Source organism: Stegodyphus dumicola, chromosome 6, assembly GCF_044657685.1.
Source record: "Stegodyphus dumicola isolate Sdum_Otavi_A_Nest chromosome 6, ASM4465768v1".
Classification (NCBI taxonomy): Eukaryota; Metazoa; Arthropoda; class Arachnida; order Araneae; family Eresidae; genus Stegodyphus; species Stegodyphus dumicola.
In genome coordinates, this window is record NC_140773.1 from 80903155 (window position 1) to 80927510 (window position 24356).

Here is a 24356-nt window from a genome sequence, read left to right on the forward strand (position 1 = left end):
TCTTCCCATCATCCGATTCGAATTTCCAGTATAAGACGCCGTTTCGAATGTGAAGTGAATCCCAGAGTGCCCAATATTGTTTGGTTGTAGGACTACAGATAGAAATGTCCTGCCAGGTAGGTTTTCTGTTTGATGACTCCATTAAATCAATTATGGGTTTAATGTCGTGGTCTTCCAGCTGCTCTTTCCTGACTTCATCATCACTCCACGGGTCTGGATCAGCCGCTGTTGATGTCGTAATTGTCGTGCAACCGGACTCAGCAGCTCGTATTTCGCTTCGACCCTGGAACAAAAGCGGCAGCTTTCTTGGCGACGGATAGTGATGTCATATTCCTGGAGTCTCTGTATCCACCTGGCTATTTGACCCTCAGGATTCTTGAAATTTGAAAGCCAGGTCAATGATGCATGATCGGTGCGGAGCAGGAACTTTCTGCCGTATAGATAATGATGGAAATGCTCTACGGCTTTGACTATGGCGAGCAACTCTTTCCTGGTGACACAGTAATTCCTTTCCGGTTTAGACAGGCACTTGCTCCAGTAAGCGACTACACGTTCTTGGCCGTCTATTTCTTGGGACAAAACAGCACAGACACTTTCATTGCTCTCGTCCGTGTCGAGAATAAATGGTCTGTCGAGCTGAGGATACATCAAGATTGGAGCAGATGTTAAAGCTTTCTTTAAGTTGTTAAATGCATCCTTGTATTCTTTTGTCCACAAGAACCTTTGCTTGCTCTCTGTCATCTTGTGAAGGTGTCTTGCGATGGAAGAAAAGTCCTTCGCGAATCTCCTATAGTAGGTACAAAGCCCTAGGAAGCTTCTTAGCTGATGGACATTTTCGGGACGTTTCCAGGATTTAACGGCTGACACCTTTTCAGGATCCGTGCACACACCTTATGTAGAGATGACATGTCCCAAGTAAGTCACTTCCTTTCAGAACAATTTGCATTTACCGGGACTCAGCTTCAGATTGGCTTCTTTCAGTTTCTGAAGCACCTTCCTAAGATTCTCAAAAATGTTCTTCAACACTCTTTCCGACGATGATGATGTCGTCGCGGTATATCAGGCAGGCTTCGTAAGAAAGGCCTTTCAAAACAGTCTCCATAAGACGTTCGAATGTTACCGGCACATTACACAGTCCAAACGGCATCACCTTGAATTGCCAAAGGCCTTGTCCCGTAGTAAATGCCGTCTTTTCTCGGTCATCAGGATGTATTTCTATCTGCCAATACCCACTCTTTAAATCAAGTGTTGAGAACCACTTGCTTCCAGAAAGAGTGTCTAGAATGTCGTCAATTCTAGGAAGAGGGTAACTGCATTTCTTCGTAATCTCATACAACCGGCGATAGTCGACGCAAAATCTTGTTGAGCCGTCTTTCTTTCTGACTAAGACGATGGGAGATGCCCATGGACTTGCTGAAGTCTCGACGACATCGCCTTCTTCCATATGTTTTAACAGTGTTCGCACCTCTTCCTGTTTAGCAAACGGTAGACGTCTTGGATGTTGCTTGATCGGGGGATGATCGCCGATATCTATTCTATGTTGTGTCAAACTAGTTCGACCCACGTCAGAAGACGAACGGGAGAAAACAACTTGAAGATCTTTAATGACGCGATCGGCAGCATTCCTCTCTTTATCGTTTAATTGTGCATTCTTCAATAACTTCGATGTAATGCTCTATGAGGACACGGATCCTTGTATGTTACTCTTTCTTTCAACGGTGGTTACTGGAGTACATGCTGCAACCATTTCACCTTTCTTAATAATTCTCCCTTTCTCAGTTACATTGGCGACTCTCACCGGGATAACCGTTCTGGATAGGTCGACGAGTGTTGAGGCTACTAGTACTCCTTTCGGGCTATTACAGTTAATGGGATATTCTATGATGCCGTAGCGGAAATTTCTATTTTTGACTATGGATCCAGGAAGTAAAAACTCGGTTCTTGCGGGTATTGTGATATCGTCTTGAGCTATAATTTTGTGGATAGATTTCACTCCATCATTAGTTTCGAATAGGGCTATGTCCTCAGATGTAGAATGCAATTTGTTATTTTTAAAGTCTAAGGAAAAATTGTATTTCCTTAGAAAGTCCAATCCGAGTATGCAAGGATCAGTGATCTCTGCTACATATGCCGCGTGATGGTAAGCGGCACTTCCAAACGTGATGTTAACGTTTACTTTTCCTTCGATGTCGATCTTCTCACCGCACACAGTTTGGAGGGTAACGCAGGGCGGCGCCAGATAAGTTTGCTTCCCAGTTGTTGAGCCACATCTTTTCGGATGATGGTAACGGTTGCTCCTGTATCTATCGTCATATTGCAGGGATTTCCATTAATATGTCCTATTACGAAAAGTCCATTACTGCCGCCTCTGACTGCAGAAATTTGAAGCGCTTTAAACTGGCGCTTTACATTATCTGGCAACCTCGGCCCCACGAGATGGCCACTAATTAGTTTCCCTGCTGCTTGCTAAGAGCGGTCTTAACATCCGTGCCCCGGGTTATTCTGCAGTTCCGCCGTATGTGTCCTTCAGCTCCACAGTTCCAACATTTTAAGGTCGGTTTCTTTTCATTTATATTGAGTTGTCTGGTTATATTGGTCAGAAATTACGCCTGAGTACATTAAATGCATGCTTCCTCAATTACGACAAAAGGTTTCCTTGATTATGAGGAAACTTTTCTCATATAAAAGAGAAGACATATGTCAAGATGTTATCATATCTGTGTGAATACCTCTTATTATATAACTTGCAAAAATAATGCAAGATTTCAGAAATATTGCAAATGTCTGAAAAAAGGCTAAATATGGTATGAATAGTTTTTACAAAATAATTACATTAAGAATTTGGACTGTATTAGGAGATGAGGAGGTAATAATCAAATCATTATTAAAAATAATATACGACTCTTTTAGATATATTAGTGTAAATGTAAGTATTATGTGATTTTCTAATGTATATTTTCTGTGTTTATGATACATAATTTACAAAAATAATAATGTAAGACTTCAGTACTGATGCAGTTGTGTGTAACAAGTTAAAAAATGAAAGGAAATGTATTAATAAGATAATTCGCCTTAGGAATTCAACTAAATATAATGAGATGCACAAAAAAAAATTATTCCCCAATTAGTTCCTTAAAAAGATGTTTATTGTAATTCGATGTAACTAGATATACTAATGTAAATATATTCTTTGTATGAAGTACAATGTACAATGAAAGTTTGTATCATGTATGTTCGAAGTAATTATGTTATATTAATCTGCCGTAATCCAACTTTTGTTAATAGGTCAATTTCTTTGTAATAATTGTATACTGTGTCTTTGTAATTGTATATTCAATACGTAAGTCTAGTATTAATGTAAAATTACTATGTAAATGTCTTGGTAGGCTAGCATCCGATGCGGGCCAACAAAAGCCCAGCGAGGTACAGTAGTGCGGCGGAGCAACACCTGTAAAAGTCACTGACGAAGTTCTGGTGCTCTGTCCACTTTTCTCTGTCCCTGGTTATATCGTCTAGACGAACAGTGACTTGATCCCTTGGCTCCTGGACATGAGCAGCTCTGATTGGGTGGCGGTCTTAACGAGTTTTTTAACGAGTTGCTTGTTGGGCTGCCTCGAATTTCATGCCGTACACTAGAGCGCTTTTTAAATCTTTTACATCCGCCATTCGTAGAGCTTTCTGTATTTCAGTATCCCGGATGCCGTCGATAAAGTATTGCAAGGACAGGATTTCCCTTGTTTCTGCAAAAGGCAAGATGGGACAGCTTTTCAACTCCTGAAGTGTTTCGGTAGGCTTCTGTTGACGAGATTTTAATTGGAGCCTGCTATAGTCTTTTAAACACTTTTCCCCAAAGCGCAGCTCGAAGGCGCCGGACAGAGCTTCGAAATTTAACCTTTTGTTTTCGGGAAGAGTCTGAAGGATATCCGCTGCGTCGGCTCTTAAAGAAGCGGCGAGATGACAGGCCTTAGCTTGGCAATCCCATCCATTCGCATCCGCCACGATAGAAAATTGTGTCTTATACACCTGCCAGGAGGTCTTCCCATCATATGTCGATGGCTTCAGAGAGGGATGAACAGGCATGGGTAGAAATTTTAAACCATCCGAAGTGCTCTCCCTGCCGTCGCTACGTATTTTTTTAAAGTGTCAACTTCTTTGAAGACGACAGCAGAAATTCTGCCTTCGATTTGTTGTTCAATATGTCCTTGGACGGCAGAAACTCTTTCTTCAATTTGTTGTTGAAAGGCCGAAATTCTTCCTTCGACTCGTTGCTCCACAGACGACACTCTATCTTCTATTTCAACTTTGACAGAAGAAACCTTTTCTTCAATTTGCCCGACTTTATTTTCGACAGCTCCTATTCTGTCTTCCATAGCCTCAAATTTACTTTCTATTACGCAGGTTATTTCTCTTTTCATTTCGTCTTGACCTGCTTCAAATCTTTTCTTGTACAGCTTTTATGTCTACTTTATAAGTTACTTGACCAGCTTCCAACTTCTCGTGAACAGATTTCATCTCATCTTTCATTTCTTCTTGTCCCGCTTTCATTTCCTCCTTAAACGAGGCAAAGGCTGGTATCAACTGCCTCAACTGCTCTTCCATCGCTCTTGTTATTGCCATTCAAATCCCTCTTCTGACACCAAAAATTGTTGCGTGCGTACAGGTTCGTTACGAAATGAATGCACAAGTCCGATGAAAAATGAACAAAATTTATTATTATTACAACAAATATGCTTAAATTTCCTCAAATTATCGTGCAGAATTACAATATCTCACAGTAGTTATCTTTTAACTACTCAAACATTCAAAAGAACTTAATTCAAAACAGCTAAAGAAAGCTAATCCGCGAATTCGCTACAATCAACAAAAGCAGTTTTCTAAACAAACTCTTAAAACAGCAACAAACTAACTAACTCATCGAATTGAGAGGTTTTCCTCCTATTTAAAAGATTTTAAATTCGAGCGCGAGAATTTTCTAGTACTTTCTCGAAATCAAAAAGAGATATTTATTAAATGTTACATGCCCGCGCTCTTGTATTTTCAATTTTCCGGCTTAGCTTTCTTTTGATATTCGTCACGCGCTGCACTGCGCGGGAAATAAATTCATTTAATTTACAATTCGGCTAACATAAGCTGTTTAAATACCAAATCCGTAACACTACCTCAGGTTACTGAAGAATACAATAATACACCTCAATTCTGTAGCAAAATTCCCGCATCTTTAATGAGTTTTATTGCTCCTGTATTGTAATGTGAGTATAATTATGATAATTTTGTTAGAAGTTACTCATTTTAATTTTAAAGTTAATAATATTTATTTGACCTTAAATTAGTATTTATTCTAGAGTTTTAATGACTTTCATTGCTTTTGAAAAGCTATGCAAGTTTAAAAACAATATTTCTCTTTCTTAAAGTTTTTCTCTCTATTTATATTTTTATAAAGAGAAAATAAAAATGTGAAACCTGTTTAATTTTCTATAGAAGCTTTGTCTGATTCCTGTTAAAGAATGTGATCAGTATCATTAAAAGTGTGATAGTAGTAACTGTGTTTCCTACTAAGGATCTAGTGTAAAAGCAATAAGAATTATAATTTCATTTAAAAATATTTCATAATTAAACTATTTGAAATAATTAGAAAAATAGTTTTTATTGAGGTGATAAATATATTTCGGAACACTTACTTTCCCATAATATTAATTTTCAGGTATCATCGTAAAGGTATTCGTAATCATTAAAGAAATAGTATGTTTTAATTTTAAATAATATGTCTAATCAATTAAAACAGTTTTCAAAGATAGTCCGATAGTAACATAACTTTTTTATTGTTGAAATATAGTTTATGTATTATTTTGAGAGTTCTTTATTTTAAGCAAATTAATACTCATATGCACAGAGATATTGTAGCTATCGGAAGTTCCGCCGTTTCGTATTCTACGGCCTAGTACTCCTGACGTCACAGACCAGGCTGATGGCTTTATATATTTGAGAGGCAATGCCCAAACATTGACCGAGAGACGCTCTTGAGCTGCACATTGTTGCGTATGATGAGGGTTCTCCAAAGCATACACATGGGTGTTATGCTCATTGAAGGCTTCTTCACATGTGAAGTATATTTCATCCGTGAACAGTACGGACGCAACAAATGCTCTGTCTGTAGAATTCTGTTGCAGGAACCATGCAGCAAACGTCCTCCGAAGGGGATAGTCCTCAGGCTCTAATAATTGGATTCGATGAAGATGATATGCGCTCATTTGTATTGCTGCAAGCATCCTCCAGACAATGAATTGAGATAAATTCACTTGTTGACTAGTCTTTTGCCAGACATAAGATTGCCTCCTCATTGCCAGGTGTCCTCTTCGTTCGCTGACGATTCATTGTAGCTCTCGTTAAAGAACCAGACTCACGTAACCTTCTGTTCACACTTGCGAAGGTCGTGTGATGTAGAGCACGCCTTTTAGGGTAACATTCCTGGTAAAACCGCCGAGCAGCGTACCCGTTACTATCTGCAGTTCCATATATGATCAGCATGTCGATCAGTTCATTGTTTGAATATGCGTTCATCCAACTACCTTGCGAAATGGATCGCAAATGACGACTTCTAGCAGGATCGCTGTTTACGCAACCTTCCATTCAGTGTTATCTATGGCAAGACTGCCGGGAGGAATCTTCCAGAATGTAAGGAATTCTATGTAATGCCGCTGTCGGGCCTGGCTAAAGACTTCTAGTCGTAAACACCTTTCAATAAAATGTTTTCTGCCCCATTAATATGTTGCTGTTTCTCTTCTTTCTCTGCTTCTTTGCACCATAGCTCGCAATTACTCCATTTGCGACCCTGTATTCCTATGTGATTCCGAGTCATCTCTGTACCTCCTACACACCTTGCAAATTTGTCGGTCTGGTAGCTAATCACTCTGAATAGTAATACTAGTGAATATGAAAATGGCTAAGGAAGCATCCTAATTGTTAATATTCCCATTTACAAAAGAGTTTCGCCAATGAATTTAGCATATTAATGAAAATAAATATCACAATATACACGAAAATAATTTTTCAAGTTTAGTACTTGGTTACTAATATTTTTTTTTTTATTTTATTGGATTAATATTTTGCTTAGACGATTCCTTTTTTTGGCTTACTTTTGTGCTTTTATTACCGCAAGAAATATTTATTTCACGTAGCTTTGAGTTTAACTTAATACTTTATTTCTTTCCAGACGCAAGTAAATGCTTATATTTTATGGAAAGGCGCTTTTTTACAGTTTGTATTCGAAACTTTATCCTTTAGAATTCCGAAGTATTTCCAATCCAATAACTACAACTCCGTGAAACAAACTGCTCGGTTCGTACATTAATCATTCGGCGCCACCTGCTGAATTTAGCCGTTGTGGACCGAGGTCATTAGCAATTTCTAAGCCGGCTAATTCTTTCGAACATGTCTACTAATCAGGCAGTGAGCTAAAAAAGCTTAATGCAACTGAAATAACCAAACCTCCTTTTTTATCCCTATCAAGTTAAGCTAATTCTGAAATCTAAATAAGGAATGTAATGAATTTCGGTAGCACAAATGCTTTCGAAGGGCTTGCACACAGCCCAAGTTATTTAACGTAAAGTTATGGTTAGGCTTTTTTTTAATAATAGAAATAAAGGCGCCTTATCTATCGTCTACATTTATTTTTTTAGATACAGAAAGCGACTGTTTATTATGTGTCGGCTGACATAGTGATTTTTAGCGAATTATCCCTCTATCAAGCAATCAGGCTGAACAATAATAATGTACATGATAGAAAAATTACTATACGACTGAAATTATCCATGCGTTATGTTCAGAGAATAAGCATATCTTTGACTCAGTTATAAGCTAGGGTGTTTCCAGATTCTAAATTTACTTATCCTTGTGTATTTGGCACAAAATCTGAAAATGATTTTTGATGCCTTTCAACACACTTAACACTTTTACTACATTCTAAGCACATAATGCCGCTTTTTTAAGCTGTTTGCTGATAGTAATCATGAAATTTTAAATCAACACCATGACTTTAATAGTACCATTATAAAGTATTTCTTTCGGCTTCTTAGCGAGCCTTCGTGGTGCAGTGGTCTGCACGCTCAGCGCCTAATTGAGAGGTCCGCAGTTCGATTCCTGGCGAAGGCGTTGCTAATTTTTCATCTTGCCTACTTCCAAAAACATCTAATCTTTCTACACCATGACTTTAAGTGGAAAGGAAATCCAATCTCTGAACTAAACAGAAATTTAAATTACTTGGGTATACGTTTAAGGTATCAAACAGTAGAAAGATTCTGAGAAAAAGATGACGTCATGCATATTTCGTAACTTTTTATGACTTTCCTGTATTGTGTGGACTACACGAAAAACAGATTTTTTACATATTTTTTTTTAAATTGCACAGTTTTAATAGGTCTTATATGACTAAAAACAAAATTACTATTCGCCCACATACAGATTATATGAGATGATTATTAAATAAATTTTAAGAAATAATAATAAATAGTAATAGCATAAAAACGACATTCTTTGGCAATTCTGATTTAAAATTTGCCAATGTTAGGAGTTTACGATTTCGTTTTTCGCCGCATGTAATCAAGAATAGCATAACAGCTAAAAAATTATTTTTTATTACTCAACTCTGTAGAGACATTAGGTAATTTTGGAAGCAAGTAAGATGAAGAATTAGCAACCGCTTTCGCCGGGAATCGAACTAAGGACGTATGATGAAATACCGGCTCAGTGTGCTGACCACTACACCACAAAGGCACGCTAGGAAAGCGGCAGAAATACCTTATATACTGCCCCCTTTTAAAGGTCGACTAAGGTTTTTAGGAGACCCAGTCCTCAAATCCTAAGTGAGCAGAATCATCATCCAAGACGCGTTTTGTTCGAGCGCCACTGTAGAGACATTACGTATATTTTTGAAGCAAACAAGATGAAAAATTAGCAACCGCCTTCGCCGGGAATCGAACCACGGACCTATGGAATACCGGCCCAGCGTGCGGAACCACTACACCACGAAGGCACTCTACAAAGGTGGGAGATATACCTTATAACTCAATCATCTCAAACCGCGTGATTTCAAATGCATTTCTGTATATTTTATTTCTTAACGGCGTAAGATCATTATCTTTATTTCACTTGAACTTTTGAACGAATTATTTTCTCAAACTTCACATGTGATTATGTTTTACATCTAGCTGATAAAAAATAATCATATTTCCAGAACCGGAGAAAGAGAAGGATTTAAAAGCGGCATTTGGAAGTACACTCAAGATAGCGGAGAAACACTTCCTTTGTGTTATCTTTCTAGCAAATTAATTTCTCTGCATTGCGTTGCCCGCAAGGTCCGTACTTAAATTTAGTAATTACCAGCCGGACGCAGAATGGGGTTTCTCCGAATAGAACTGTTGAGAATCAAGTGATGTTGTAAGCGTTTTAAATTCTCTTTAGATTCTATCTCCTGCGCGAGTTTGCGTGGAGCGGAAGATGATTACCTTTGAATGTCCATTGCCGCACATTGTAACGCGTATAATAGGATTTAGTTAATTTGAATTGCTTTCGAATCGAGGCTGTGTGGATTATCTTTTCAAACATTGCAATACAGTTAATCAAAATGTCTTGCTACTGTGTTCTCGAAACCAACCGTTAAAAACTAAAATACTAGTTCAACGCAAGCAATTTTGGTTAACGTTCATGACGAGTGACGCTGAGAGCAATGATAGTGAATGTTAGTTCAATGTCTATAAGGCAGCGATTCTCAACCGTTGGTACACGTGTCACTGTTGGTACGCAAAGAAACAACGGATTTTTTAAATTAAATTAAAAAATCTCGTAAAGAAAAAGAACAGTTGATAGAAATTTCCTGTGATCGAACTCTAACTGAAGATTTCAAAAATAACACACTTGTTAACTTTTGGCTGAAACGAAGAAAAGAATTTCCAAATAAAGCTATTACATTTTGATTGCCTTTTTGCAAAGCCTATTTGTGCGAGGGTTATATTAGGGTATTAACGAGGATTTTCTTCCATGCTATATTTGAAAAATAAATGCATAAGAAAATTAAGAATAATTAATTGATATAAAGAAATTGATCACTCTTAAAACAAACTCCCAAATTTCACACTAAGTTTCAGAACTAAAGTATTATCACTTGCATTTTGATAACTAAAATGACAACCAATTTCTAATAATATAATTTTTTTACTGTGCATATTTAATACAAATAGCCAATACGTTGTGCAAATGGCAAAAAAATGTTTTTAATATTTCTATTGAGAAATTGAAAAATAATCATTGCAAAATGCAATGGTCAAGTTTTTCAGTTTTTGTTTAGATGGTACGCGTTAGTCAAAAGGTTAAGAACAGCTGCTGTAAGGTATTTGCTCTCTACTTTACCAAATAACTTAGTGACGTAATTGGAGAGCACGTCCGGCTGGCAATCGGAAAGACAGAAATTTGAATCCTGGAGATGACACTGCACATTTTTCACATCTCCTGCTTTAAAATAAAACACTTAACTGTCTCTGTAAATATAAAGGAAAGTTTGCGTAAAAGAAAGTTAGTGACTTAACTTTCTGCTGCAGATATGTACTTATACACTTAATTCCCTGAAAGTTAACGAAGCACTTTGGGTGCTTAATTCTACTATTGCATTACATGGTTATTAATTTGTATCTTCCTCCTAGACTAACACTTAATTTTAACTAAGCTTTTTCAATGCTTAAATATAACCTAAAGTTACTGTGAATTTGAATAGAAGCGTTATCAACACGACATAAAATGTCGATTGCTTCTATTTGAGAATTATTCTGAAAGTAAACAGTCAAAGAATTAAAACTAAATAATATCTGGCCATAGAATTTAGCTTTTTTCAAAATGAATTACAATTTTTAAAGTCATGCAAAAATACATCCACAGAATTATACTGAATTTAATAAAAACTACTATGCGTTTCGAGGACTATTTTAACCAACTATTTTCGAAGGACTTTCGCTACCAAGCATTAATGTTTATCAGAGGGCGTTTTGCTAAATTTGTGTCGTTTTGCTTTTATATAGGTGTTACATTGCTTTATAAAACCAAGGCACAACTACAGAGTTACCTGTTGGGGACAATTAAAAACCCAAGAAAAAAAAATATATAATAATGTAATTTTTAATCACATTCGAAAGACGGAGAAAGGAATTGAAGACAGTGTTTAAAAAATTTCATTAGCCAAAAAAAAATTGGTTTTGAATAATTTTCAATGCAAAACATTGAAATGAAGTTGCTAGACACCAGTTATTACTCGGAAGATTTATCAATCTCTCTTTTTTAGCATAAGATTCGTATCCCAAAATGCGAATTTATGAAATTGCATTAGAATATCATCTCATAATGATAAGGGATGTTATAAATTTCTTAAGAATTCAGGCTGAGACATGGTCCTGAACAACATAACTACGAATCTATCACAAAATAGAAAAAAATTGGAATATAAGTTACGAAGAATTCTAATCATGTTGCATTTAACACAGAGTTAATGACACTAGGATAGCTCTGCTAGGAATGTTACTGAAAAGTGCTGTATATAATTTTAAAGAAGGAATTTTCCAAGCATTTCATAGGTAAGAAAGGACACTTAAACTGAGACGTACACTGATACAAAACTCTATACGTTTAATTTTATGAACATCATTCAAAAAGCGATATAATATATAGTATATGTTAAAAGCGATACATATATATGTAATAATACTGCTGCATTACTGTGGGAGTTGGAGAGGGATCAAACTCGGGCCGTTCATGATACTCAAGCTGTGAGATTAATAAATTTAGAGGTGAAACGAATTCTAAACTTTCTCGAATACGATGGTCGAGACTTTCTCGAGTTTTTCGAATCCTTTATTTAATAATAAAAATAATTGTACATGATATTAAAAGTTCTTAATTAAACCAAACTTCTAGATCCATATTTAACTAAGAATAAACCTAAGGATGCACCTCTGAAATGTATTTCTACATTTATTAGACTGAAAGTAAAATTTTGTAACTAAAGTGTATAATTAAAATACATGAAACTTAAAAATAATTTTTTCTATAAAATTTGAAAAAAAAAAGATTTAAAAATCAGAAAAATATTTTAAGTTTATTTACAATTAATTTATGAAAGATTATTTCAAGAATTAACATAGATAACCACTAAAGATTAAAAAATATTCTCTCCAAAAAATTAAAAGGAAGTATTCAATGCTCCAACATGGCGATATTGATGACCCAAACCCACTGAAATTCACTGAAATAATCTTCATCGTTTTCAAAACAATCTTCTATTACATATTGATAAAATTAATATTCTCAAAGTTTTGAGTCAAGACATTTAAAGTTAGATCTCGAAATATTTCAATTATGAAAATAGAGTTTTGAATCTCAAACTTCGAAATCCAGAATTCGAGAGCTGGAATCCCACAAGTCAAATCCCCGAAAATGTCCCATCCCTAAAGAAAACGTTAAGTATACTTGAAATTAAAGTTGAAGATCACGAGAATAAAATTAATCTGATATTAATTTTACACTTTATGAACGGGGTAGAGATAATTTGATTGCTATGAAGTTAATTACATATAAAACAGTAAATAGTATCATATGCAGATCGGCATTAGTTATTAGTTAAATTATTCCAGGTTATTTTGTAAAATTTCAGTTTAACTAACAGTACTGATTTTAATTGCCTGTCTTCTGCTCTTCCATTCCATTGACTCCAATTCAAAAGTTTGAAAATTTAATGAATATTTGAAAAATGCAATCGATATCAAGTGTTGTTAGAGATGTAAGCGAAAACAGTAGTGTTATTCAAATCGGGAGTATGTACACATGAGGATTATTTTTAGATCATTCCTGCTGCCATCTTTCTACATTCAACTCCTTTGTCAATGAATTTAGCAAATGTCACATGTCAAATAAGAGAACTGACGCCGAGCTAGTGATAGTAAACTTTCAATAGTGATTTTTATTTTATCTAATTTAACAACTCTAAACAAAGTAGCTTAATAGTTCTTAATGAGAAATTAATCATTTCCAACTTAATTTACTTACTTTCAGTAACCAGTATGGGTTAGGTATTTTAGATGTGTTAAACATCCTTTTCTGAAAGCAGAAAACTCCTTTATTGAATTTATAAATTGAATCGTAGGTACTGTTGATTTTAGAGAAACCTTTAAGTTACAAATTAAAACTTGCAAATTTTTATTAGCAGTCTATTATTTAAAAGCGAGCAGTGTCAACACTTTTCGAAATAAAGCAATTTTATCTCCAGCGCACAAGGCTGTTGCCACTCGGAAAAATGAGTGCGAAAATTAGTGTTTTGGAAGTTTTTAATTAATATCTCGACTAATTAAAATCTCACAAAGATGAGAATGATTAAAATGGCTACCCACGACGTTTTGGAAACCTGGGGTGCCTTTCTCGAAATTCAACTTCCCGCCGTTCCAGAGGGTATAATGTTGAGAGCCAACCAGGGAGCAAAACACAGATTTTAATAGCATAGATGAAGTTTTTTGTTTTAGAAGTGATCCTGAATAGAAAAGGAATTCAACTACTAGTCAGAAGTGCCTCATACTCAACAGATAAAATGTTTGTATTATTTAACATATCAAAGGATAGCTTAGCGTTGCACTTTCCGTTGACATAATTAATTTGTCGTGCATATTATTCAGCATTTCGCAACAATACTTTTTTCTGCATTTACATATCTTTTCGGTTAGTGTGTGTTGTAATTGGTGTAGTTTTCGGTAAGAATATCCATGCTTCTTTTTAATTGTAATGGTCACTGTGCTCGATTTCTACTCACTAGCTCGACAGCACTGCTATTTTACTGATGATATTATCGTCGAGACGAAATTCCTATAAAGCCAATATTGCAGCTTTCGCGAGTTTGCATTACTTGTTGCAACACCTTTTGAAAAATCGAGTTGCAATTATTCAAGATAGGTAATGATGCCTAGGCAATCTCGTGATGTACCCATATTCAACTACTAGAAAATAATATTTGAATTTAACAACTTACACAGCTCATATAACAACAAAAAACCGCATTACATGTGGAATTAGCAAAACAGAAATCATTAAATGAAATTGAGAATATTAAATTTACAAAACGAAGTCCGCCTATAAGTGTTCTGTCAGGCCTTTGACTCACGCAAGCAAACATGGCTAACAAATGCTACAGCTGATTAAAATAACGTTAGAAGTCCTGTGAAAATGCTAGTAATAGAAATAGTATTTATTGCCCAAAGATTTCTTCTAAATTCAAGAACTTTGATTTTATATATATTAATTAATTTACATCCTGGTAGAAGCAGACCAAAATGAAATGAGGCAAAATAATAAGGTATTGGGTTAATAAATAAAAAGCTTTACAACCTGACTTTGATGTTGAATTAACATTAATATTAATTTTCAGTGGTGTATGAAATGAAATACTTTCCAGGATTTTGAGTTATTAATAAAAATCTTACATTTGGGATGTTAGTTAATTAATAATAAGGCATATTGCTTAGCGAGTGTGCTGCCATCATGAAGATCTTCCTAAGCCGTGACTCATTGCTTCATACAAGTAAACTAACAAAAAATGTCTACATAGCTAATCGTTACTGCTGCCCCAAATTGAAGCTAGTATGCTACCAATGAGATATTTTTCGATGTAGCAGAGAACTAGATTATCTAATGATTAATATCAACCATTTTTCCATTTAGCATATACATGTAATTTAATTATAGTGTGCTTATGATAAAATCTAACGAAAACTTCCTCATAACTGAAAGTGCGAAACTGGAAGCTTGATGACTAAAATTTTACTTACTGAAAATTAGGACAGTTTACAAAGCATTCGACTAACATCCTTTAAAACAATACCACAATACTTTAAAACAATACCACAATCTTCCAGCAATTGAGATATTTCTTTGAAAACGTATTGTTACGAATTTGGTATTTAAGAAGCTAATGTTAGTTCAATTATAAATTAAATGGTTTTATTTCTCGCGCAGTGCAGCGCGTGACGAATATTAAAAGAAAGCTAAGCCGGAAAATTGAAAATACAAGAGCGCGTGCATTAAATAAATAAGTATCTCTTTTTGATTTCGAGAAAGTACTGGAAAATTCTAGCGCGTGATTTTTAAAATCTTATAAAAGGAGGAAAACATCTCAGTTCGTAGTAGTTGCTTAGTTTGTTGTTGTTTAGAAAACTGCTCTCGTGGATTGTAGCGAATTCGCGGATTAGCGTTCTTTAGCTGTTTTGAATTACGTTCTATTGGACATTTGAGTAGTTAAAAGTGAGATATTGTAATACTGCATGATAATTTGAGAAAATTTAAGCATTTTTGTTGTGATAGTAATAAATTTTTGTTCATTTTTCATCGGACTTGTGCATTCATTTCGTAACGAATCCGTACTCACGCAACAGTATGTTTTTACGAAAATACCAGATACGAAACATTTTGATTTCATGAAGGGAAGGAAAACACGGAAGGTAAAATGAACATATTTACATCAAACATTTGATTCCTTCCTTCTGTCCATCAAAGCTTAAATTGTTTTGATGGACAGAAATTAAATTGCGTAAAAAGCAAATTTCAGAAAGTGTTCCTCCATCGTATCTGGGAAATATTAATAAGGTATGTACTAAAATAAACCAAGAAATACAACGCCAAAATAGAGGACAAAGATTAAAATATATCAAATGTCATAAAATATTCACCAAAATGCATGCAGATATCATGCTATATTTTAGATTAGATTAGTTCAAGTAAGTTGGATCAAACTGGCTCTGTTCGTGTAATTTTGTGGATAAAAAATGCAGTTTACTATTATTTTTAATGTCACAAAGAATAGATTTTGGTTTCATGCAAAGCGTAAAGTTTCAATGATAGCAGTCATTTTGTACAAAAGAAAATTAAGCTAGAAAGAGTCCATATATTCCATTAATAATTAAATATTAGTAAAGCCTATAATTTGCTTACACATTTAGGCTACAACAAGCAACTGCAGTTTCACGCAGTATCAACAAGTAATTACGGGGCTTACAGATTACACGTAGAATATTCCAGATCTATATTCAAGCAAAATAGTGTTATTAAAATCGTTTAATTTTTCGTATGATAAAATCCGTGGTTTTTTTAAGATGTAAAACTTAAAATATGAGAATTAATTGTTTATCTGAGTTACTGCCGTCTCCGATAATGAAACGAGACTAAAATCGATAATCGTTATACACCTTGTTATATTTATTTATCATCGATAGTGAATTATTAACAAATAAATAAAAACGTACTAAAACGAGGTGAGATAAAATTCGATGAAAATTCCTACCGTTAAAGCATAGGAATATCCTAGCATCCGCTTTTGCTTGCTATAATTTATCCTAAATGTTTACAGGCACACTTTGTGGTCAATCCCAGATTGTGTCGACTTGACCTTCCCGCTGCGTCTTTCGGTGTTCGGTTCTCAGTGGCGTCTGGCTCTTGTCTGGAGAAGTGGCTTTCCGGCAGTGCTACGATCGATCCCTTGACTCTCTCGCACAGACGTAAAGGGACGAACCCCGAATGAATTTCGAGAAAGATGAACGAACCAATCAAGCGTGAAATGAAAGGGTTTGGTTTTTCTTTAACTGCGACCGCAATATTCTGTCAAGGATTTAAGTACCATAAAATGTGTATTCAATGTTACGCACCGTTTGAACACGCGTTATCTTTTTGAATTGTATATTTTTATGGGTACTTAGCGGAGAAATGGATTTACTTTGTCGTTTAATTTGTCGCCCGATATAAGCTTTATGATATCACCCACGTTTTTATTTTTAGCCGACAAGGAAATGATATCTTTATCTCGTTATCTTTTATAGCGTAGATACGAAATGTGTGGATATTATAATAATAAAATTTAGTTAAGCGAATGTGAATAGATTTTCTCTTTCCATAGAAAAATAAATAAATAAAATAATAATAAAAAACTGAGAATTTATTGAAGAACTCGCATCCGTTAGAACAAAAAAAAAAAAAAAAAAAACTTGGAGCGCAATAGTAATGATTCACTTATATTTTTTAAATAAATGTTTTAAAAAATGCAACTCTTAAAAGAGGAACATAACCACATATAGAAAACAAGCGGCGCTGCATTTTTTAGCCTAAAGGGCGTCAGCCAAAAAGGGCTATTAATTTCATTTTGGCATTTTGCGTCGATTCCCTTTTCAAACTGTCGCAACTATTACAACCCTGTATTATATTTAAAGAAATTAAATAATGAAGGATCTACATAAATCTATATATGTTTCTCGCATTGTGATAAAACAATAGTACGCCTAGAGCCATCAAATTTTAAGTAGCGTAATCCCCCAGCGAATATGGACAACTGGAAGCCCTAATTTGGAATTTATTTTATTATCTGTTTCATATTTTGTCGGATATTAAAAAATTCTTGATTAATAAACTCAAAGATTTCAAGGGAAGGAATGGCAACAGTGTTAAAAAGAAACATTTTTATCTCCTTCGCGCGAGACTGTGTATCGGAAATTCTAAAAATATGTTCCTCTTAAAATTATTTTGCGATATTGCTGTTGAACTGAATTTTATGGTTTAAGTGCGAAGAACATGATATTTAATAAATAAAAGTAATACACAAAACTCCATCTTGGGCGTTTTTATTGATTTTTTTCTTTTTTCGTTTCTTGTTCTTTTCAGCTATTTTCAAATATACAAAGTACGCTCATCTCTTGAGCTTCTTCTTCTTCTTTTTTTTTTTTTTTTTTTTTTTTTTGAGTGGAAAAATCCACTTTCACTTCGTTTCGACCTTCTCCCGTTTGGTTCTAAAGTATTTCAAAATGTTCATACTTAAAAGTTTTGCTAAACATTGTACCTGATATATTCACGTACATCTTTAAGCATCCAACGTGATGTCATTAATTTTGTTATGAATGTTTTCGCAGTTTTCCCATTTAGTTCACGGTATATAATACTTTTCGCATCGCGACTGCTGTTACGAATTTCAGCGTCTGATTTCGACTTCCGCGTAAAAGTTGGTTATTTGTGTGTATTGCTTCCATCTCGTTGATACAATGCTGGTATATTGACTCTGCGAAACACGTACCGTCGATGTTCCGACGGCTAAACTGCCAATCATTACAGACAAATACCTATTACGAAATGTTTGATTCCTAAAGGAGAGCACTTTTCACTTTGGTTATGCGATGTACACAAAACGTATTGTTTTTTGATAATCTTATTCATAGATATACACGTTTATGTAAATATGTGGTTACTTCAATAAACAAAATGTAGAAAACCGATCTTATTATAAACCAAATGAGATACCACATATTTCAAAGAACTACCTGAGACTTTATCGTAAAATAAATAAAATACATAAATTTATTCTTGAAAAGAAACTATGCTGAGAAATAATGAAATTAAAACGATGATGTTCAATTTAAAATTGTATTAAAATTTTAAATTCTTCAAAGTGATTTATTCCCATACTGGAAGCCTATGCAGTGATAAAATAGTTTTATTTTATTTAACTGATGAAAATGACTTTTGTGTCCTCAGTCAAGGTATTAAGAAATGAAAAACAGCTGGAACAATTATGAATGCTTTATTTTGGAGCATTTGGTTGATTACTCTGACATAAAATCACATTAGATTTAGATTTCAAAGCGAAACGTTGAGTTGTTTTCTCAGTCATTTTATTATGGAGGCACCTATAACATTACGCTTCCTATGAAGGGACAAACAGATTACATCCATGCCATCTAAGGGATTCTAACCCGGGGCCTTCGGTACGGCAGTCATAGTCACTTACTAATTTCCCGTCTGGGCAGCTGATATCAAAATTAAAACTCAATATTTATTTATTATAGAGTACACACATTAAGTGCTTTTTTATCCTTGTTTTTAGAGTAGCTAACATACCTTTCAAATGAGCAATAATGGTGATACGATGACACGTATAAGTAACACGTGGCATTGTGAATAACGTAGTAAGTAATGAACACAAATGTATGAATGATGATTTTCAAAGTAACAAAACTTTAAAAGGAAAACAAATATAACGTCCTACTGATTTGAAAATAATTATTGCAGGTAAGTATAATATGTTGGTTGAAATTAAATAAGTATTTCTAAAAGATAAAAATCACATTCAATTTAGATTTCAAAGCGAAACGTTGAGTTGTTTTCTCTGTCCTTGCGTTACAAAGCGATGGATGCAATCTATAGTACGGCTTCTCTAATGTTTCCGTTCCGAGCAAATAATTTTGTAACCCTAATTGTAGAAGCATAAAATCTAGGAATACAAATTAAAATATTTGCTAATAATAATTGCAAGTAACATACGGATATAATTTTTTCTATGTATTAAGAGCAAAGCGAAATATTCATATTAATGAATAAATGCTTTTTTACATCTGCATAAAGACTTAATTCTTAGATAAAACTGCAGAACAATTATTCGAGAAAATAACTGATTTCTGTTCAGTTAGAAATATCTCTTCGTCTTTGAACAGTAACAGAAAAAGAAATATCTCTTCGTCTTTGAACAGACTTAATTCTTGGATAAAACTGCAGAATAATTCTTCGAGAAAATAACTGATTTCTGTTCAGTTAGAAATATCTCTTCGCCTTTGAACAGTAACAATCTGCGTAAATGTCGTCTGCTGAGAGTCATTATACGCAGCACGTGCAGCAGGGGTAAAGTTTGATAATTGAAACTCATTTGTTAATAAAGATTTAAATATACACAACTGCTAAGCTTTAGCTTTCTATGATAATGATATTCATAGCAGCGCAAATACATCGTTTAAATCCGATGAAAATTTGCTTTATTTTCGATTGTTTCTTGATGAATCATGCTGGGAATAAAAATAATAGATCTACTGTCATCATCTTTGACTCCTCATACAAATTTAGTATTCTCATCCATAATTGCCCGACCACCATTTATACAGATATCGACTTAATACTACTTTTTAAACCCTCATGTGTAAACAAATTATGAACTTTAAGATAAACATCTTTCCCTACAGTGCTCGCTGTTAAAGGGAGGTAAAATAAAACTATTCTTCACGAATATTACTCTCACAAGTATATGTTTTATGTAAACAAACAGTTGTATCAAGTTCAGAATATTAGTTGTTTCATGTAATTGAAATGCAAAATTTAAAGCTTTCGAAAGCTTAGAAGTAAATTGCTGAAAAAAGTTATTACTAATTTCAAAAATCATCTGGAATCAATACCATTCAATAAAGTAATTTGATGAATTTCATATTCATACTTTATTACATGAACTACGTATTTCCGACATTTCTATTTCAGTAGGCAACACTAGATCTTAATGTTAGTTAAGACTCCTGTAGAGACATTAGGTATTTTTTTTGGAAGCAGGCAAGATGAAAAATTAGGAACGTCTTCGCTGGGAAGCGAAACGTAGACTTCTCAAGTACGCGCTGAGCATGCAGACCAATACACCACGAAGGCTCGCTAAGAAGGCGGCAGAAATACCTCATACTCTTATCTTAAAGACTTAGTTTTTGCAGTTAATTAACAAGTTTTGTTAGATGTAAGCAAATATTTTTCATTCACAGCTGCAAATTTCTTAAAACATTGCTTTTCTGCATTTGAGTGTTTTTGAAAGTCGTTTAAAGCATTCGTTTGTTTTACTACAATAGGTTGCATGTTTGGTACCAAGACGCGTTTTAGTTTAAAATGAATTTATTCTCTTATTAGACAAAACTAGAAGTTGGCGAGTTCTTCGAATGTTCTTTCGCTAATATAAAGTCACAAATATATAATACGTTCAGTGTTACTAACCTGCCTGCTAAAGCAGATTTTGTGTGATAGCTACATATTTTACTGTTTTCGAGATTGAAATGCATAATTAAGAAATCAGAAACTTTAATTTAAATAAGATTATGTATCATGTTAAAAAATGTGGAAGTTTAGAAGAAGTACATATTGTGATATATTAAATAATGTTTTAAAATTTTAAATGTTGTAGTTTTTAATTTCCTTTATTTTCCGCTGCTTTTAAATTACGAAATTTTAGCCTAATTTCATTTAAAAATATAATTTTCGTTTGGAAATCCCTTTTTCTTTTAGGAAGAAAGGATATTAAAATTAATTCTTAATTTCAGTGTTTCGATACTTTCATAAATTACATTCCAATGCAACCATGTATTTGATTCTCAAGCGGTATAGTGATTAGGGGAGCCTACTGCGATACCAAAGGACCTGGGTTCGAATCCCGGAGAAGGCATGGATATTTGTAAATTTATAGTGTCTTTGCAGCATGAGAGCATTCTAAATACATCGCGAGCCAAAAGTCCTCTCCAGAGGTTTGTGGTAGGGAAAGAGGAGTGGGAGCCCCTTGGACTCGTCCCTAGGGGTGCTCTCCATCAATATTCGGGCGGAACTGAGCCGAATTTAAGTCGTACTGTCAACTGTATGGTGCTCAAGGGTCTAACCAACTACATTTCGAGCATGAATTTAATTATTTCACAGATTGCTTTTCAACAAATGCAAATTTTATTACAAAACGTATTACTTATTATTTTACTATAAAAAGTGCTCTTAAGATTATGTGAATCAGTTCTGTGAAATTATTACTTACAAGTACACATGCAAAAGCAAGAAGCATTTTCTCTTTCACTTACGATACTACAATGAACATTTTACAAATTTAACATTTTCCTCTACGGTGACAGTATAAAAAAAGTTTAAGTGTATAGAGCATTTTTCACGCTTTATAATTGGTTATAGTAATCAGCATTTGAGTAGTAGAATCTTTCATCTTATTCTCATCTACGACACACAATTTGCAAACTTCATATGGAGCGATAGAGCAATATATGTATATGAGTGCCCTGATCATGCAAGAGATAATTTTTCCGTAAAAATGTGTTAATGTCAGTAGTTTTATTCATCCTCTACGTTGTAAGCACTATTCTTGATGAGTGAAGTTTAGGAAAATTATTAACTGAAGTCAGTTGCACTGACTTCAGTTGATCATTTTTAGTTAATATTATTCAGTTGCACTGATTAGCAACTGAATTCGGGATAGCTGGCGTTATGCAAATTTTGAGTTCTGTGTAAGCATGAAGTAAGTTGCAAATGGCATAAGCAGTAGTTTGACAAGCTGCTCACGGTATCAACGGAAGTCTCTCTGCTGACTGCACAAAACATGGCTTAACGGTTAACATGGGCACGGGAACATTGCGAATGAACCGTCGGAGATGTGAAAAAATGTTGCCTGGAGTGGTGAGTTGAGATTTACTATGGTACATGCCAATTGCACAGTACGTAGACGGCGTAAACCACAACAAGCGATGGATCCTTCCTGCCAGCAGGGGACACTTCAAGCTGGTGGAGGTGGTATGTTTGTTTGGGGAGCGTAACATGGACTGAAATAGGACCCCTGCTACGTGTGACATCGTGTCTCACAGATGAGCATTACCGGGATATCTTTGAGGACCATCTGCTTCCATATGTTCGCTTTCGACAGCCCATTATAAAGATTATTTATAGAGATTATTTTCAGACAAAGAACCGTGCCATCGCTTTCAAACTGTATCGGAATGGTTGGATGAACATTCCACAGACCTGCATGTGCTTTCTTTGTCATTAAGGACACCTGACCTGAATCCGATCGAGCTCATCTGAGATGCAATTTAGAGAAATAATTGAGGCTCCGACCACCTTCCACCTAATTTTCGTGAATTGTGGAAGGCTGTTCAGCAGTCATGGATACGTCTGGCTTCCCGTCGAATTCGAGTGCGTTGTCGAATCCATGTCAGGACGAATTGCAGCTTTCAGGAAAGTGAAAGGTGGTGTTACGCGCTATTAGAAAGGTTGTAACGATCCTAAGTTTTACTAACGTTTATTTTATTTTAAATCTTTACTATCACTTCTTATTTTCTACTTCCGGCCAGAATTAAAAGCTTTAACTTATTTATGCAAATTTGTCTTGCGAACGCCAAGTACTTAAGTTGTGGCTTTTTGCCAAGCAAGAGAGAGGAAGGAGCTATTAGAAGCAGGCCGCTTGCCATAGTAGTTTTACTCGGTTGCTGGTTGCCTTCAAGGCCAGAGGTTTAATCCTCTTGATAATTTTAAACGTATCGTAGTGTTAGCAGTTCTCTGTACTACATACGGCTTTTTGTTAATATACGGCCAATCTTGGAGTTAGGCACTTGTTTGATTAATCCAAAGTTAGTTTAGTTAGAGTTTAGTTAATATTTTTATATTCTTACGTTCAGACCACAAATGGTTGGTCTCTGCATTCCGAAGTTTGGAAATCATTGTAAAGAGAGAAAAATAGAGAGTTTCGTATACCCTTCCTGTGTGTATTGTCTACGACGAATGTATAAGAATTTATAAGTAGCTTAACTGCTTTCAAATTTCTCCTATAATGAAAGGAAACATACCATCTAATAAAAGAAATAAAAATCAAGTGGTGTCATCTGGAAATGAACAATGGAATCATGTTAAGAATAGATATAATTTTAGAATATTGGGAAGACTAGAATTCAAATAATGCAATATAAAAATATTTGTATGGGTATAGAAAGCCTAAAAGACTCCTGTGACACCTCAACGGAAAAAGAATTTTAATTTTGCTTTAGCTTTTATTTGTATAACAATTTTTATGAGGATTTATTTTAACAACTCAAAATTCTCACTTTGGTTTAAATTTTACCTTACTCTTTGTAAAATTAAAAACCTAAACATATAATAACTAGTAATCTGTGAATTTAAATTTAGCTTCTATTTAAGGTAAACAAATATACGTAATGTGTGTAGAGTCATTAGGTTATCTAGAAGGAGAAATGAAAAATGATCAAAGCCCTAACAGGGACATGATCCTTGACCTCTGGAATACGCGCTGTGTGTGCTACTGTTACACCACGAAAGAATGCTGGAAAGAGGAAGAAAATACCTTAGATACTCCCCCCTTTTAAAGGACAGCTGGGGATAAGGGGAGCCAATCGCCAAATTTTGGGTGGTGACGAATTATCGTCCACCACGTTTTTAGTTCGAGCGCCACTCTTGAGTCATTAGATTTGTTTGATGCTGCAGATGTGAAAAATGCGCAGCGCCCTCGCCGGGACTCGAACCTGGACCTCTTGAATACACTTCGTGTGTTTTACCATTACACCAAGAAGGCATGCTGGAAGAACGATAAAAATATACACGAGAACAAGACTCCAATATCAAAGATTTTTTAATATATGCCTCGATGAGGTGCTTTTGTTTTCAGTAAGCGCATTTTATGATCTTGTAAAATAAGAATTATGTATCTTTCAAGGAAACATCTGTTGAAAGCGATC

At 34.7% G+C, this 24356-nt stretch overlaps 1 protein-coding gene and 1 long non-coding RNA gene across 6 annotated transcripts in view; one reads left to right on the plus strand and one right to left on the minus strand.

The window, feature by feature from the left end:
• The window catches only part of LOC118181845 (uncharacterized), a 430621-nt gene that overhangs the window by 218817 nt on the left and 187448 nt on the right, over positions 1 to 24356 (minus strand). The window contains exon 1 of one of the 5 annotated variants that reach the window (XM_035351056.2): positions 16355 to 16520. The exons of the other annotated variants lie outside the window; for them this stretch is intronic. The gene's annotated coding sequence lies outside the window, so the exon portion shown is untranslated. Of the gene's footprint in view, positions 1 to 16354; positions 16521 to 24356 lie in introns of those variants that run through there. 5 annotated transcript variants of the gene reach the window in all.
• LOC118181846 (uncharacterized) overlaps positions 5143 to 24356 on the plus strand; it is a 37843-nt gene continuing 18629 nt past the window's right edge. The window contains exon 1 of the long non-coding RNA XR_004756964.2: positions 5143 to 5249. This is a non-coding gene — a long non-coding RNA (uncharacterized LOC118181846). The remainder of the gene's footprint in view (positions 5250 to 24356) is intronic.